Below are 16,918 nucleotides of genomic sequence, written 5' to 3'. Positions count from 1 at the left end.
CTCGTTGTGTGTTCTCTCTCTCTCTCTCTCTCTCTCTCTCGTTGTGTGTTCTCTCTCTCTCTCTCTCTCTCTCTCTCTCGTTGTGTGTTCTCTCTCTCTCTCTCTCTCTCTCTCGTTGTGTGTTCTCTCTCTCTCTCTCTCTCTCTCGTTGTGTGTTCTCTCTCTCTCTCTCTCTCTCTCTCTCTCGTTGTGTGTTCTCTCTCTCTCTCTCTCTCTCTCTCTCTCGTTGTGTGTCTCTCTCTCTCTCTCTCTCTCTCTCTCTCTCTCGTTGTGTGTTCTCTCTCTCTCTCTCTCTCTCTCTCTCTCTCTCGTTGTGTGTTCTCTCTCTCTCTCTCTCTCTCTCTCTCGTTGTGTGTTCTCTCTCTCTCTCTCTCTCTCTCTCGTTGTGTGTTCTCTCTCTCTCTCTCTCTCTCTCTCGTTGTGTGTTCTCTCTCTCTCTCGTTGTGTGTTCTCTCTCTCTCTCTCTCTCTCTCTCTCTCTCTCTCTCTCTCTCTCGTTGTGTGTTCTCTCTCTCTCTCTCTCTCTCTCGTTGTGTTCTCTCTCTCTCTCTCTCGTTGTGTGTTCTCTCTCTCTCTCTCTCTCTCTCTCTCTCGTTGTGTGTTCTCTCTCTCTCTCTCTCTCTCTCTCTCTCTCTCTCTCTCTCTCGTTGTGTGTTTCTCTCTCTCTCTCTCTCTCGTTGTGTGTTCTCTCTCTCTCTCTCTCTCTCGTTGTGTGTTCTCTCTCTCTCTCTCTCGTTGTGTGTTCTCTCTCTCTCTCTCTCGTTGTGTGTTCTCTCTCTCTCTCTCTCTCGTTGTGTGTTCTCTCTCTCTCTCTCTCTCTCTCGTTGTGTGTTCTCTCTCTCTCTCTCTCTCGTTGTGTGTTCTCTCTCTCTCTCTCTCTCGTTGTGTGTTCTCTCTCTCTCTCTCTCTCGTTGTGTGTTCTCTCTCTCTCTCTCTCTCGTTGTGTGTCTCTCTCTCTCTCTCTCTCTCGTTGTGTGTTCTCTCTCTCTCTCTCTCTCTCGTTGTGTGTTTCTCTCTCTCTCTCTCTCTCGTTGTGTGTTCTCTCTCTCTCTCTCTCGTTGTGTGTTCTCTCTCTCTCTCTCTCGTTGTGTGTTCTCTCTCTCTCTCTCTCTCTCTCGTTGTGTGTTCTCTCTCTCTCTCTCTCTCTCGTTGTGTGTTCTCTCTCTCTCTCTCTCTCTCTCTCTCTCTCTCTCTCTCGTTGTGTGTTCTCTCTCTCTCTCTCTCTCTCGTTGTGTGTTCTCTCTCTCTCTCTCTCTCTCGTTGTGTGTTCTCTCTCTCTCTCTCTCTCTCGTTGTGTGTTCTCTCTCTCTCTCTCTCTCTCTCTCTCTCTCTCTCTCCGTTGTGTGCTCTCTCTCTCTCTCTCTCTCTCTCTCGTTGTGTGTTCTCTCTCTCTCTCTCTCTCGTTGTGTGTTCTCTCTCTCTCTCTCTCTCTCTCGTTGTGTGTTCTCTCTCTCTCTCTCTCTCTCTCTCTCTCTCGTTGTGTGTTCTCTCTCTCTCTCTCTCTCTCTCTCTCGTTGTGTGTTCTCTCTCTCTCTCTCTCTCTCTCTCTCTCTCGTTGTGTGTTCTCTCTCTCTCTCTTGTGTGTGTTCTCTCTCTCTCTCTCTCTGTGTGTTCTCTCTCTCTCTCTCTCTCTCTCTCTCTCGTTGTGTGTTCTCTCTCTCTCTCTCTCTCTCGTTGTGTGTTCTCTCTCTCTCTCTCTCTCTCGTTGTGTGTTCTCTCTCTCTCTCTCTCTCTCGTTGTGTGTTCTCTCTCTCTCTCTCGTTGTGTGTTCTCTCTCTCTCTCTCTCTCTCGTTGTGTGTCTCTCTCTCTCTCTCTCTCTCTCTCTCTCTCTCTCTCTCTCTCTCTCTCTCTCTCTCTCTCGTTGTGTGTTCTCTCTCTCTCTCTCTCTCTCGTTGTGTGTTCTCTCTCTCTCTCTCTCTCTCGTTGTGTGTTCTCTCTCTCTCTCGTTGTGTGTTCTCTCTCTCTCTCTCTCTCTCGTTGTGTGTTCTCTCTCTCTCTCTCTCTCTCTCGTTGTGTGTTCTCTCTCTCTCTCTCTCTCTCGTTGTGTGTTCTCTCTCTCTCTCTCTCTCTCGTTGTGTGTTCTCTCTCTCTCTCTCTCTCTCTCTCTCGTTGTGTGTTCTCTCTCTCTCTCTCTCTCTCTCTCTCTCTCGTTGTGTGTTCTCTCTCTCTCTCTCTCTCTCTCTCTCTCTCGTTGTGTGTTCTCTCTCTCTCTCTCTCTCGTTGTGTGTTCTCTCTCTCTCGTCTCTCTCTCTCTCTCTCGTTGTGTGTTCTCTCTCTCTCTCTCTCTCTCTCTCTCTCTCTCTCTCTCTCTCTCTCTCTCTTTGTGTGTTCTCTCTCTCTCTCTCTCTCGTGTGTGTTTCTCTCTCTCTCTCTCTCTCGTTGTGTGTTTCTCTCTCTCTCTCTCTCTCTCTCTCTCTCTCGTTGTGTGTTCTCTCTCTCTCTCTCTCTCTCTCTCGTTGTGTGTTCTCTCTCTCTCTCTCTCTCTCTCGTTGTGTGTTCTCTCTCTCTCTCTCTCTCTCGTTGTGTGTTCTCTCTCTCTCTCTCTCTCGTTGTGTCTCTCTCTCTCTCTCTCTCTCGTTGTGTGTTCTCTCTCTCTCTCTCTCTCTCTCGTGTGTTCTCTCTCTCTCTCTCTCTCGTTGTGTGTTCTCTCTCTCTCTCTCTCTCTCGTGTGTGTTCTCTCTCTCTCTCTCTCTCGTTGTGTGTTTCTCTCTCTCTCTCTCTCTCTCTCTCTCGTTGTGTGTTCTCTCTCTCTCTCTCTCTCTCTCTCTCTCGTTGTGTGTTCTCTCTCTCTCTCTCTCTCTCTCTCTCGTTGTGTTCTCTCTCTCTCTCTCTCTCTCTCTCTCTCTCGTTGTGTGTTCTCTCTCTCTCTCTCTCTCGTTGTGTGTTCTCTCTCTCTCTCTCTCTCTCTCTCTCTCTCTCTCTCTCTCTCTCTCTCTCTCTCTCTCTCTCTCTCTCTCTCTCTCGTTGTGTGTTCTCTCTCTCTCTCTCTCTCTCTCTCTCTCTCGTTGTGTGTTCTCTCTCTCTCTCTCTCTCTCTCTCTCTCGTGTGTGTCTCTCTCTCTCTCTCTCTCTCTCTCGTTGTGTGTTCTCTCTCTCTCTCTCTCGTTGTGTGTTCTCTCTCTCTCTCTCTCTCTCTCGTTGTGTGTTCTCTCTCTCTCTCTCTCTCTCTCTGTGTGTTCTCTCTCTCTCTCGTTGTGTGTTCTCTCTCTCTGTCTCTCTCTCTCTCTCTCTCTCTCTCTCGTTGTGTGTTCTCTCTCTCTCTCTCTCTCTCTCTCGTTGTGTGTTCTCTCTCTCTCTCTCTCTCTCGTTGTGTGTTCTCTCTCTCTCTCTCTCTCTCTCTCTCGTTGTGTGTTCTCTCTCTCTCTCTCTTTGTGTGTTCTCTCTCTCTCTCTGTGTCTCTCTCTCTCTCTCTCTCTCTCTCTCTCTCTCTCGTTGTGTGTTCTCTCTCTCTCTCTCTCTCTCTCTCTCTCTCTCTCGTTGTGTGTTCTCTCTCTCTCTCTCTCGTTGTGTGTTTCTCTCTCTCTCTCTCTCTCTCGTTGTGTGTTCTCTCTCTCTCTCTCTCTCTCTCTCTCGTTGTGTGTTCTCTCTCTCTCTCTCTCTCTCTCTCTCGTTGTGTGTTCTCTCTCTCTCTCTCTCTCTCGTTGTGTGTTCTCTCTCTCTCTCTCTCTCTCTCTCGTTGTGTGTTCTCTCTCTCTCTCTCTCTCTCTCTCTGTGTGTTCTCTCTCTCGTTGTGTGTTCTCTCTCTCTCTCTCTCTCTCTCGTTGTGTGTCTCTCTCTCTCTCTCTCGTTGTGTGTTCTCTCTCTCTCTCTCTCGTTGTGTGTTCTCTCTCTCTCTCTCTCTCTCTCTCTCTCTCTCTCTCTCTCTCTCTCTCGTTGTGTGTTCTCTCTCTCTCTCTCTCTCTCTCTCTCTCTCTGTGTGTTCTCTCTCTCTCTCTCTCGTTGTGTGTTCTCTCTCTCTCTCTCTCGTTGTGTTTTCTCTCTCTCTCTCTCTCTCGTTGTGTGTTTTCTCTCTCTCTCTCTCTCGTTGTGTGTTTTCTCTCTCTCTCTCTCTCTCGTTGTGTGTTCTCTCTCTCTCTCTCGTTGTGTGTTCTCTCTCTCTCTCGTGTGTTCTCTCTCTCTCTCTCTCTCTCTCTCTCTCTCTCTCTCTCGTTGTGTGTCTCTCTCTCTCTCTCTCTCTCTCTCTCTCTCGTTGTGTGTTTTCTCTCTCTCTCTCTCTCTCTCGTTGTGTTTTTCTCTCTCTCTCTCTCTCTCGTTGTGTGTTTTCTCTCTCTCTCTCTCTCTCTCGTTGTGTTTTTCTCTCTCTCTCTCTCTCTCGTTGTGTTTTCTCTCTCTCTCTCTCTCTCTCTCGTGTGTCTCTCTCTCTCTCTCTCTCTCTCTCTCTCTCTCTCTCTCTCTCTCTCTCTGGGGGCTTTATTGGCATGGGAAACATATGTTAAAAGTACGATCTTTGTCCCCATGTGCAGTTGCAAACCGTAGTCTGGCTTTTTTATGGCGGTTTTGGAGCAGTGGCTTCTTCCTTGCTGAGCGGCCGTTCAGGTTATGTCGATATAGGACTCGTTTTACTGTGGATATAGATACTTTTGTACCTGTTTCCTCCAGCATCTTCACAAGGTCCTTTGCTGTTGTTCTGGGATTGATTTGCACTTTTCGCACCAAAGTACGTTCATCTCTAGGAGACAGAACGCATCTCCTTCCTGAGCGGTATGACTGCTGCATGGTGCCATGGTGTTTATACTTGCGTACTATTGTTTGTGCAGATGAACGTGGTACCTTCAGGCATTTGGAAATTGCTCCCAAGGAGGAACCAGACTTGTGGAGGTCTACAATAATTTTTCTGAGATCTTGGCTGATTTATTTAGATTTTCCCATGATGTCAAGCAAAGAGGCACTGAGTTTGAAGGTAGGCATTGAAATACATCCACAGGTACACTTCCAATTGACTCAAATTATGTCAATTAGCCTATCAGAAGCTTCTAAAGCCATGACATCATTTTCTGGAATTTTCCAAGCTGTTTAAAGGCACAGTCAACTTAGTGTATGGAAACTTCTGACCCACTGGAATTGTGATACAGTGAAATAATCTGTCTGTAAACAATTGTTGGGAAAATGACTTGTCATGCACAAAGTAGATATCCTAACCGACTTGCCAAAACTATAGTTTAACAAAAAATGTGTGGCGTGGTTGAATAATACGTTTTAATGACTCCAACCTAAGTGTATGTAAACTTCCGACTTCAACTGTATGTACAGTGTTGTACAAATGGTTAAAGTACAAAAGGGAAAATAAATAAGCCTAAGTATGGGTTGTATTTACAATGGTGTTTGTTTTTCACTGGTTGACCTTTTCTTGTGGCCACAGGTTACAAATATTGCTGTGGTGATGGCACACTGTGGTATTTCACCCAGTAGATATGGGAGTTTATCAAAATCGGGTTTGTTTTTGAATTCTTTGTATCTGTGTAATCTGAGGGAAATATGTGTCTCTAATATGGTCATACATTGGGCAGGAGGTTTGGAAGTGCAGCTCAGTTTCCACCTCATTTTGTGGGCAGTGTGCACATAGCCTGTCTTCTCTTGAGAGCCAGGTTTGCCTACGGTGGCCTTTCTCAATAGCAAGGCTATGCTCACTGAGTCTGTACATAGTCAAAGCTTTCCTTAAGTTTGGGTCAGTCACATTGGTTAGGTATTCTGCCACTGTGTACTCTCTGTTTAGGGCCAAAAAGCATTTCTAGTTTGCTCTGTTTCTTTAATTCTTTCCAATGTGTCAAGTAATTGTCTCATGATTTGGTTGGGTGCAATTGTGTTGCTGTCCTGGGGCTCTGTGGGGTGTGTTTGTGTTTGTGAACAGAGCTCCTGGACCAGCTTGCTTAGGGGACTCTTCTCCAAGTTCATCTCTCTGTAGGTGATGGCTTTGTTATGGAAGGTTTGGGAATCGCTTCCTTTTAGGTGGTTGTAGAATTTAACGGCGCTTTTCTGGATTTGGATAATTATCGGGTATCGGCCTAATTCTGCTATGCATGCATGCATTTGGTATTCTACGTTGTACACTGAGGATATTTTTGTAGAATTCTGCATGCAGAGTCTCAATTTGGTGTTTGTCCCATTTTGTGAATTCTTGGTTGGTGAGCGGACCCCAGACCTCACAACCATAAAGGGCAATGGGTTCTATAACTGATTCAAGTATTTTTAGCCAGATCCTAATTGGTATGTTGAAGTTAATGTTCCTTTTGATGGCATAGAATGCCCTTCTTGCATTGTCTCAGATTGTTCACAGCTTTGTGGAAGTTACCTGTGGCGCTGATGTTTAGGCCAAGGTGTCTAGATGGAATTTGTGTTTGTGGTCCTGGCGACTGGACCTTTTTTTTGGAACACCATTATTTTGGTCTTACTGAGATTTACTGTCAGGGCCCAGGTCTGACAGAATCTGTTCAGAAGATCTAGGTGCTGCTGTAGGCTCTCCCATGGTTGGTGACAGAAGCACCAGATCATCAGCAAACAGACATTTGACTGGGTGAGGCCGGGTGCTGCAGACTTTTCTAGTGCCCTCGCCAATTCATTGATGTATATGTTGAAGAGGGTGGGGCTTAAGCTGCATCCCTGTCTCACCCCACGGCCCTGTGAGATGAAATGTATTTTCTTGCCAGTTCTTTTTTTTTTTTTTACCGCACACTTGTTGTTTGTGTACATGGATTTTATAATGTTGAATGTTTTTCCCCCCAACACCACTTTCCATCAATTTGTATAGCAGACCCTCATGCCAAATTGAGTCGAAGGCTTTTTTGAAATCAACAAAGCATAAGAAGACGTTGCCTTTGTTTTGGTTTGTTTGTTTGTCAATTAGGGTGGGCAGGGTGAATACGTGGTCTGTCGTACAATAATTTGATAAAAAGTCAACCCTTGCTCAGTACATTTTTTTCACTGAAGAAATGTATGAGTCTGCTGTTAATGATAATGCAGAGAATTTCCCAAGGTTGCTGTTGACGCATATCCCACGATAGTTATTGGAGTCAAATTTGTCTCCACTTTTGTGGATTGGGGTGATCAGTCCTTGGTTCCAAATATTGGGGAAGATGCCAGAGCTAAGGATGATGTTAAAGAGTTTTACTATAGCCAAATGGAATTTGTTGTCTGTGTATTTCATCATTTCATTGAGGATACCATCAACACCACATGCCTTTTTGGGTTGGAGGGTTTTTATTTTGTCCTGTAGTTCATTCAAGGTAATTGGAGAATCCAGTGGGTTCTGGTAGTCTTTAATAGTTGATTCTAAGATTTGTATGGGATCATGTATATGTCTTTGCGGTTTGTTCTTTGTTATAGAGCCAAAAAGATTGGAGAAGTGGTTTACCCATACATCTCCATTTTGGACAGATAAATCTTTGTTTGTTTAGTGTTTTCCAGTTTTCCCATAAGTGGTTAGTCTATGGATTCTTCAATTACATTGAGCTGATTTCTGACGTGCTGTTCCTTCTTTTTCCATAGTGTATTTCTGTATTGTTTTAGTGATTCACCATAGTGAAGGCATAGACTCGGGTTTTCCGGGTCTCTCTGTTTTTGGTTGGACAGGTTTCTCAATTTCTTTCTTTAGATTTTTGCATTCTTCATCAAACCATTTGTCATTGTTGTTCATTTTCTTCGGTTTTCTATTTGAGATTTTTAGATTTCATAGGGAAGCTGAGAGGTCAAATATACTGTTAATATTTTCTACTGCGAAGTTTACACCTTAATTATTACAGTGGAATGTTTTGTCCAGGAAGTTGTCAAAGGGATTGAATTTGTTGTTGCCTAATTGTTTTTTGGTAGGTTTCCGAACTACATTCCTTTCATCTATAGCATTTCTTAACTTACATTTACATTTAAGTCATTTAGCAGACGCTCTTATCCAGAGCGACTTACAAAATGGTGCATTCACCTTATGATATCCAGTGGAACAACCACTTTACAATAGTGCATCTAAATCTTTTAAGGGGGGGGGGCGAGTTGCAGTAATCCAGACGGGAGATGACAAGTGCCTGGATTAGGACCTGCGCCGCTTCCTGTGTGAGGCAGGGTCGTACTCTGCGAATGTTGTAGAGCATGAACCTACAGGATCGGGTCACCGCCTTGATGTTAGTGGAGAACGACAGGGTGTTGTCCAGGATCACGCCAAGGTTCTTAGCACTCTGGGAGGAGGACACAAGGGAGTTGTCAACCGTGATGGCGAGATCATGGAACGGGCAGTCCTTCCCCGGGAGGAAGAGCAGCTCCGTCTTGCCGAGGTTCAGCTTGAGCTGGTGATCCGTCATCCACACTGATATGTCTGACAGACATGCAGAGATGCGATTCGCCGCCTGGTTATCAGAAGGGGGAAAGGAGAAGATTAATTGTGTGTCGTCTGCATAGCAATGATAGGAGAGACCATGTGAGGATATGACAGAGCCAAGTGACTTGGTGTATAGCGAGAATAGGAGAGGGCCTAGAACAGAGCCCTGGGGGACACCAGTGGTGAGAGCGCATGGTGCGGAGACAGATTCTCGCCACGCCACCTGGTAGGAGCGACCTGTCAGGTAGGACGCAATCCAAGCGTGGGCCGCGCCGGAGATGCCCAAGTACATAGCCCAACTTCTCAGGGCTATGTGGGACGCTACCGTCCCACCTGCGGGACACACTATTCAACAGCCAGTGAAATAGCATGGCGCGAAATACAAAACAGCAAAAATTTCATTTTCTCAAACAATCAACTATTTTACACCATTTTAAAGATAAACTTCTCGTTAATCTAACCACATTGTCCAATTTCAAAAAGGCTTTACGGCGAAAGCATAAAACTAGATTATGTTAGGACATAAACTTCACAAGAAAAACCACACAGCCATTTTCCAAGCAAGGACATGCATCACAAAAACCAAAGATACAGCTAAAATATTCACTAACCTTTGATCTTCATCAGATGACACTCATAGGACTTCATGTTACACAATACATGCATGTTTTGTTAGATAAAGTTCATATTTATATCCAAAAAACCCATTTTTATTTTTTACATTGGCGCGTGATGTTCAGAAATGTATTCCCACCAAAACTAACGGTGAATGTGCACATCAATTTACAAAAATACTCATCATAAACGTTGATTAAAATTTACAACGGTTATTGAAAGAATTATAGATATACATCTCCTTAATGCAACCGCTGTGTCAGATTTTAAAATAGTTTTACGGAGAAAGCACATTTTTCAATATTCTGAGTACATAGCTCACCATCAAAGCAAGCTATACAGATACCCGCCAAGTTCTGGAGTCAACTAAACTCAGAATTAGTATTATAAATATTCTCTTACCTTTGCTGATCTTCGTCAGAATGCACTCACAGGACTCCTACTTCCACAAGAAATGTTATTTTTGTACGAAATACTCCATATTTATGTCCAAATACCTCCGTTTTGTTCGTGCGTTGAGATCACTATCCAAAAGCATAACGCGTGAGCGTAAATCCAGACACGAAAAGTCAAATAGTTCCATTACCGTTCGTAGAAACATGTCAAATGTTGTTTACAATCAATCCTTAGGGTCTTTTTAAGATAAAACGTTGATAATATTCCAACCGGACAATGGCGTATTCATTCAAGAAGAAAAAGAAGGAATGGCGCGCTGGCGGGCTCGTGCATCAGCAAGTCCTTTGTCCATAGGCAGTCCACTCATTGACTGAGCTCCTATTTTCTGCCCAGTAACAGGAGAAGGATGAAACACATTTCTAAAGGCTGTTGACAGCCAATGGAAGCCTTAGGAAGTGCAACGTGACCCCACAGACACTGTAGTTTCGTTAGGGATTCAAAAGTAGAACTACAATTCTCAGATTTCCCACTTTTGGAATTTTCTCAGGTTTTTGCCTGCCATATGAGTTCTGTTATACTCACAGACATCATTCAAACGGTTTTAGAAACTTCAGAGCGTTTTCTATCCAAATATACTAATAATATGCAAATATTTGACTCTGGGCCGAGTATTAGGCAGTTTACTCTGGGCATGCTTTTCATCTGAAAATGAAAATACTGCCCCTAAGTTAATATTACTCAGTTCCTTTGGCTTTGATGCCTCATGATTGAGTATTGCTCTGTTCAAGTAGACTGTGATTTTGCTGTGGTCTGATAGGGGTGTCAGTGGGCTGACTGTGAACGCTCTGAGAGACTCTGGGTTGAGGTCAGTGATAAAGTAGTCTACAGTACTACTGCCAAGAGATGAGCTATAGGTGTACCTTAGGAGTCCCCTCGAAGCCTACCATTGTACATAGTCATACTCAGTGTGCGACAGAGCTGCAGGAGTTGTGACCCATTTTTGTTGGTTATGTTGTCATAGTTGTGCCTAGGGGGACATATGGGAGAGGGAATGCTGTCACCTCCAGGCAGGTGTTTGTGTGCTGATGGTGTCCGGTTCTTGTCCGGTTCTGGCATTTAGGTCGCCACAGACTAGTACATGTCCCTGGGCCTGGAAATGATTGATTTCCCCCTCCAGGATAGAGAAGCTGTCTTCATTAAAGTATGGGGATTCTAGTCGGGGATATAGGTAGCACACAGGAGGACATTTTTCTCCGTTGAGATCATTTCCTTTTTGAATTTCTAACTAAATGTAAAATGTTCCTGTTTTAACCTCTCTCGGGTATGTGGGATGAAATCGTCCCACCCAGTCAACAGCCAGTGGAATCGAGTGGCGTGAAATACAAAAACCTTAGAAATGCTATAACTTCAATTTCTCAAACATATGACTATTTTACACCATTTTAAAGACAACTCTCGTTAATCTAACCAAATTGTCCGATTTCAAAAAGGCTTTACAGCGAAAGCAAAACATTAGATTATGTTAGGAGTGTACCCAGCCAGAAATAATCACACACCCATTTTTCAAGCTAGCATATAATGTCACATTAACCCAAACCACAGCTAAATGCAGCACTAACCTTTGATGATCTTCATCAGATGACACTCCTAGGACATTGTTATACAATACATGCATGTTTTGTTCAATCAAGTTCATATTTATATCAAAAAACTGCTTTTTACATTAGCATGTGACGTTCAGAACTAGCAAACACACCGCAAACTTCCGGTGAATTTACTAAATTACTCTTGATAATCGTTTACAAAATACATAATTATTTAAAGAATTATAGATACAGAACTCCTTTATGCAATCGCGGTGTCAGATTTTAAAATAGCTTTTCGGCAAAAGCACAATATTCTAAGTAGATAGCTCGCCATCACGGGCTAGCTAATTTGACACCCACCAAGTTTGGCGTTCGCTAAACTCAGAATTACTATAAGAAAAATTGGATTACCTTTGCTGTTCTTCGTCAGAATGCACTCCCAGGACTTCTACTTCAACCACAAATGTTGTTTTGGTTCAAAATAATTTCGTTCAAAGGCTGAAAGAAAAACATGGCCACTTCTCGGGGCCGTGCATCTCCTGTCTCTGAGCCACCAGCCTGACCACTCACAAACAGCGCTCCTGTACCTAGTTCAGAGACAGCATCTCATTCCACTTTCTGGCGCCTTCAGAGAGCCTATGGGAGCCTTAGAAATTGTCACGTTACAGCAGAGATCCTGTATTTTCGACAGATGCCACAGAAGCACAAGAAATGGTCAGAGAGGGCACTTCCTGTATGGAATCTTCTCAGATTTTGGCCTGCCATATGAGTTCTGTTATACTCACAGACACCATTCAAACAGTTTTATAAACTTTAGAGTGTTTTCTATCCAAATCTACCAATTATATGCATATTCTCGTTTCTGGAAAAGAGTAGTAACCAGTTTAAATCGGGTATGTTTTTTTTATCCAGCCGTGAAAATACTGCCCCCTACCCTAGAGAGGTTAAGTTAATGGATACCAAATGAGCATACCCCCTGAGTCCTTTCCCTGTTTCACACCTGGTAGTTTGGTGGATGAGACTAACAGCTCTCTGTAACCTAGAGGGCAACCAGTGGGTCCGTCTCCTCTATACCAGGTTTCTTATAGAATGACAATGTCTGTATTTCCGATTTCTTTGAAGTCCGGGTTCCTGCTCTTTAGGACAAAGGCAGATGACCTCGGGCCTTGGATATTCCAGGATGAGATGGTGAAGGCTTTGTGTTCCATATAGTGTCCAATGTTGTTGGTTGTGTGGTTTGGCCTCAGGCCAGTAAGCGTGAGCAGAGCCTGCTGAGCATCTGGTACATGCCATTGGCTTGGGCTAGTGTAAGAGTGGGGGTTGGGCCTGTTTTCCTGTTCACGGCCTGGGCGTATGTGTGACTTCCATGTTGAGGCCCTCTTTGCGGGGGTGGGGTGCATGGGGTGGGCAGGAGGGGCATAGGTCTGATCTGAGGGGGGCCTAAATGGGGGGAGGGCATGGTTGACTTGGGGGGTGTTGATTGGTGTGTATGTGTCTGGTGTTGTGGTCTGGATGTAGGTCCTCTATGTGTAGGTCTGGGGGGTGGGGGGGGCTGGTGGTGTTGTTGTGGTCTGGATGTAGGTCCTCTATGTGTAGGTCTGGGGGGGGTGTCTGGTGGTGTTGTGGTCTGGATGCAGGTCCTCTATATGTAGGTCTGGGGGGGGGTGTCTGGTGGTGTTGTGGTCTGGATGTAGGTCCTCTATGTGTAGGTCTGGGGGGGATGTGTCTAGTGGTGCTGTGGTCTGGATGTAGGTCCTCTATATGTAGGTCTGGGGGGGTGTCTGGTGGTGTTGTGGTCTGGATGCAGGTCCTCTATATGTAGGTCTGGGGGGGGTGTCTGGTGGTGTTGTGGTCTGGATGCAGGTCCTCTATATGTAGGTCTGGGGGGGGGTGTCTGGTGGTGTTGTGGTCTGGATGTAGGTCCTCTATGTGTAGGTCTGGGGGGATGTGTCTGGTTGTGGTCTGGATGTAGGTCCTCTATGTGTAGGTCTGGGGGAGGGGGGGCCTGGTGGTGTTGTGGTCTGGATGTAGGTCCTCTATGTGTAGGTCTGGGGTGTGGGGGGGGCCTTGTGGTGTTGTGGTCTGGATGTAGGTCCTCTAGGTGTAGGTCTGGGGGGTGGGGGGGCCTGGTGGTGTTGTGGTCTGGATGTAGGTCCTCTCGGGGTGGGTCCTCTATGTGTAGATCTGGGGGGTGTGTGGATGGGTCTGGTGGGGCTGTAGTCTGGATGTAGGTCCTCTTGGCGTGGTTCCTCTATGTGTAGGTCTGGGGGGGTCCCACAGGTCTGGGAGAGGGTCTCACTGGTCTGGGCAGAGTGTCTATTGATCTGTTGCTCCTGTGTTGAAGTGTTTGAGAGCGATATCCTTTAGAGTCCGGGCGAAGGTGGGCACTGCTGCCTTGTATAGGTGGACCTGGTCATAGAGGCTGTTCAAGTCCAGGGTGGAGTGGTGGGCCAGGTAAATATTTGGTTTTGTGGCACAGTCACGGGAAATACTTGCGTTTACACGCTGTATGGTAGCAGGGTGGAAGTGTTTTCGTGGTATCAGGGTGGAGATAACCACTTGTGCATTGGGGAAAGTAGAATATGATTTTTCAATTGCTCCCTTGAGAGCTGTGGCCACCCTTCCCTGCTGTGCTCTCAGGTCGTTTGTGCCTGTGTGTATTATTATGTGGCTGGGTGACCCTAGTTGGTCCCCAGACAGAAGGTCTAGGGCGCGCTGGGTGTTTGGACACCAGAGTTTAGACACATTGTGTTTGAGGAAAAAGTTTATTTTCTTGTATATATCTCCCATTTGAGTCCATAAGGAGTACAATCTGTCTCTGTGTCCTCAGTGGGTTTCGGGGAGGTTGTCGGGAGGGCTGTCAGGGTGGCTGACGGGGGGTGCTCAGAGGGGGTGAGATCACTGGGCTTGGGGTTCTTCATTTGTCTGTTCTGCTGTGTTGTCGACGTGGTCAGAGTCTGGTGTGGATTTCTGCTGTGGTGTCCCGACTTTTGTCGGGAGCTGAGGAGGGCTGTTCTGCTGGCTTCTCTGTGGGGGGGCCACCTCTCTAGTGGGTTGTTCTCTGTCACACGCCATCCCCCTCACCCTCTCCTCCAACAGTCTGATCCTCTCCTCTAGTGCTCTGTTCTTCTCTTGCTTTTTATATTGTTGAAGTTGTCTCACCAGAGTGCAGATATGTCTCTCTCCACCTTCAGCTTTCCGGGTCTGGTTAACTTCTTGCGGATCATTGGGACGCTAGCGTCCTATCTGGCCAACATCCGGTGAAATTACAGAGCGCGAAATTCAAATTAAATTACTATAAATATTAAACTTTCATGAAATCACAAGTGCAATACATCAAAATAAAGCTTAACCTGTTGTTAATCCAGCCGCCGTGTCAGATTTCAAAAAGGCTTTACGGCGAAAGCAAACCATGTGATTATCTGAGGACAGCGCCCAGCACACAAATGCATAACAAATCATTTTCAACCAGGGAGTTGCGACACGGAAGTCCGAAATTGTGATATAATATATGCCTTACCTTTGAAGATCTTCTTCTGTTGGCACTCCAAAAGGTCCCAGTTACATTACAAATGGTCCTTTTGTTCGATAAAGTCCTTCTTTATATCCATAAAAACTCAGTTTAGTTTCCCTCCTTCAAAATGCATACAAAATGAATCCCAAACGTTACCAATAAACTTATCCAAACAAGTCAATACATTTTTATAATCAAACCTTAGGTTCCCTAATATGCAAATAAACGATCATCACATTTAAGATGGAGAATCTTTGTCTTTACCGGAGATATACAAAAAGTATGCGCTCTGTCGGTCATGCGCTTAGAAACACTACAGCCAAAATGGGAGCCACTTAGAAAAACTACAACTTCTCCCTCTTTTTTCCAAAAACCAGCCTGAAACTCTAAAGACTGACATCTACTGGAAGCCCTAGGAACTGCAATCGGGGACAATTTCACCCTATTATAAAAGTGCCAGCCATCGAAATCAGTGGTATGCTGAATTGTTTTATTTTTATGGTTTGTCCTCTGGGTTTCGCCTGCCATTTCAGTTCTGTTATACTCAGACTTTATTTTAACAGTTTTAGAAACTTTAGTGTATTCTATCCAAATCTACCGATTTATATGCATATCCTAGCTTCTGGGCCTGAGTAGCAGGCAGTTTACTTTGGGCATACTTTTCATCTGGACGTCAAAATACCACCCCCTATCCCAAAGAAGTTAAGGGGGTGTTGTTGTGCTGGACTGTTGTCTGGGTCTGGTTAAGGGGGTGTTGTTGTGCTGGACTGTTGTCTGGGTCTGGTTAAGGGGGTGTTGTTGTGCTGGACTGTTGTCTGGGTCTGGTTAAGGGGGTGTTGTTGTGCTGGACTGTTGTCTGGGTCTGGTTAAGGGGGTGTTGTTGTGCTGGACTGTTGTCTGGGTCTGGTTAAGGGGGTGTTGTTGTGCTGGACTGTTGTCTGGGTCTGGTTAAGGGGGTGTTGTTGTGCTGGACTGTTGTCTGGGTCTGGTTAAGGGGGTGTTGTTGTGCTGGACTGTTGTCTGGGTCTGGTTAAAGGGGTGTTGTTGTGCTGGACTGTTGTCTGGGTCTGGTTAAAGGGGGTGTTGTTGTGCTGGACTGTTGTCTGGGTCTGGTTAAGGGGGTGTTGTTGTGCTGGACTGTTGTCTGGGTCTGGTTAAGGGGGTGTTGTTGTGCTGGACTGTTGTCTGGGTCTGGTTAAGGGGGTGTTGTTGTGCTGGACTGTTGTCTGGGTCTGGTTAAGGGGGTGTTGTTGTGCTGGACTGTTGTCTGGGTCTGGTTAAGGGGGTGTTGTTGTGCTGGACTGTTGTCTGGGTCTGGTTAAGGGGGTGTTGTTGTCTGGGTCTGTGCTGACTGGAGTGTAATCACCTGCTGTTCCAGCTCCACCTGTCTTCCCTCCAGCTGGGTAAATGTATCCTTCATTTCAATGAGGGAGTAGTACACTGTGCTGGGAGGTTGACCTTCTGCTTGGGGTTGCTTGTCTGTGGGGTTATATAATGAAGAGGTCTGGGGGTTGCTGGTCTGTGGGGTTATATAACGAAGAGGTCTGGTCTGACCCACTCGGGGTGGGGGTATCTGTCTCAAGGGAGAGCTTCTCCTGCTGGGCTAATTCTTTAATTAGGTGAAAGTCCAGCTGAAACTGTTTGGGGTTGCCCTGTACCAATACTGACTCAGAGTCCTCGTTGTCTAGTATCCTGAGTTTCCACCCCTTGTTTCCCCCCCCCCCACCTCTTAGCAGTGGGGTAGTGTGCTAATATAGCACTGTGCCATGCCAGGGGATGGTCTGGTTAATATAGCACTGTGCCATGCCAGGGGATGGTCTGGTTAATATAGCACTGTGCCATGCCAGGGGATGGTCTGGTTAATATAGCACTGTGTCATGCCAGGGGATGGTCTGGTTAATATAGCACTGTGCCATGCCAGGGGATGGTCTGGTTAATATAGCACTGTGCCATGCCAGGGGATGGTCTGTGTTAATATAGCACTGTGCCATGCCAGGGGATGGTCTGGTTAATATAGCACTGTGCCATGCCAGGGGATGGTCTGGTTAATATAGCACTGTGTCATGCCAGGGGATGGTCTGGTTAATATAGCACTGTGCCATGCCAGGGGATGGTCTGGTTAATATAGCACTGTGTCATGCCAGGGGGATGGTCTGGTTAATATAGCACTGTGCCATGCCAGGGGATGGTCTGGTTAATATAGCACTGTGCCATGCCAGGGGATGGTCTGGTTAATATAGCACTGTGTCATGCCAGGGGATGGTCTGGTTAATATAGCACTGTGCCATGCCAGGGGATGGTCTGGTTAATATAGCACTGTGCCATGCCAGGGGATGGTCTGGTTAATATAGCACTGTGCCATGCCAGGGGATGGTCTGGTTAATATAGCACTGTGCCATGCCAGGGGAGGGTCTGGTTAATATAGCACTGTGCCATGCCAGGGGATGATCTGGTTAATATAGCACTGTGCCATGCCAGGGGATGGTCTGGTTAATATAGCACTGTG

At 45.8% G+C, this 16,918-nt stretch overlaps 1 protein-coding gene across 1 annotated transcript in view; it reads left to right on the top strand.

Annotated features, from left to right (window-relative positions):
* The window catches only part of LOC106583629 (plexin-B1), a 265,716-nt gene that overhangs the window by 15,650 nt on the left and 233,148 nt on the right, over positions 1 to 16,918 (top strand). The gene's annotated exons all lie outside the window — the stretch shown is intronic.

Source organism: Salmo salar, chromosome ssa22 (assembly GCF_905237065.1).
Source record: "Salmo salar chromosome ssa22, Ssal_v3.1, whole genome shotgun sequence".
Lineage (NCBI taxonomy): Eukaryota > Metazoa > Chordata > Actinopteri > Salmoniformes > Salmonidae > Salmo > Salmo salar.
Note: the sequence above shows the minus strand (reverse complement) of the source record. Positions and strands in the feature narration are given on the sequence as shown.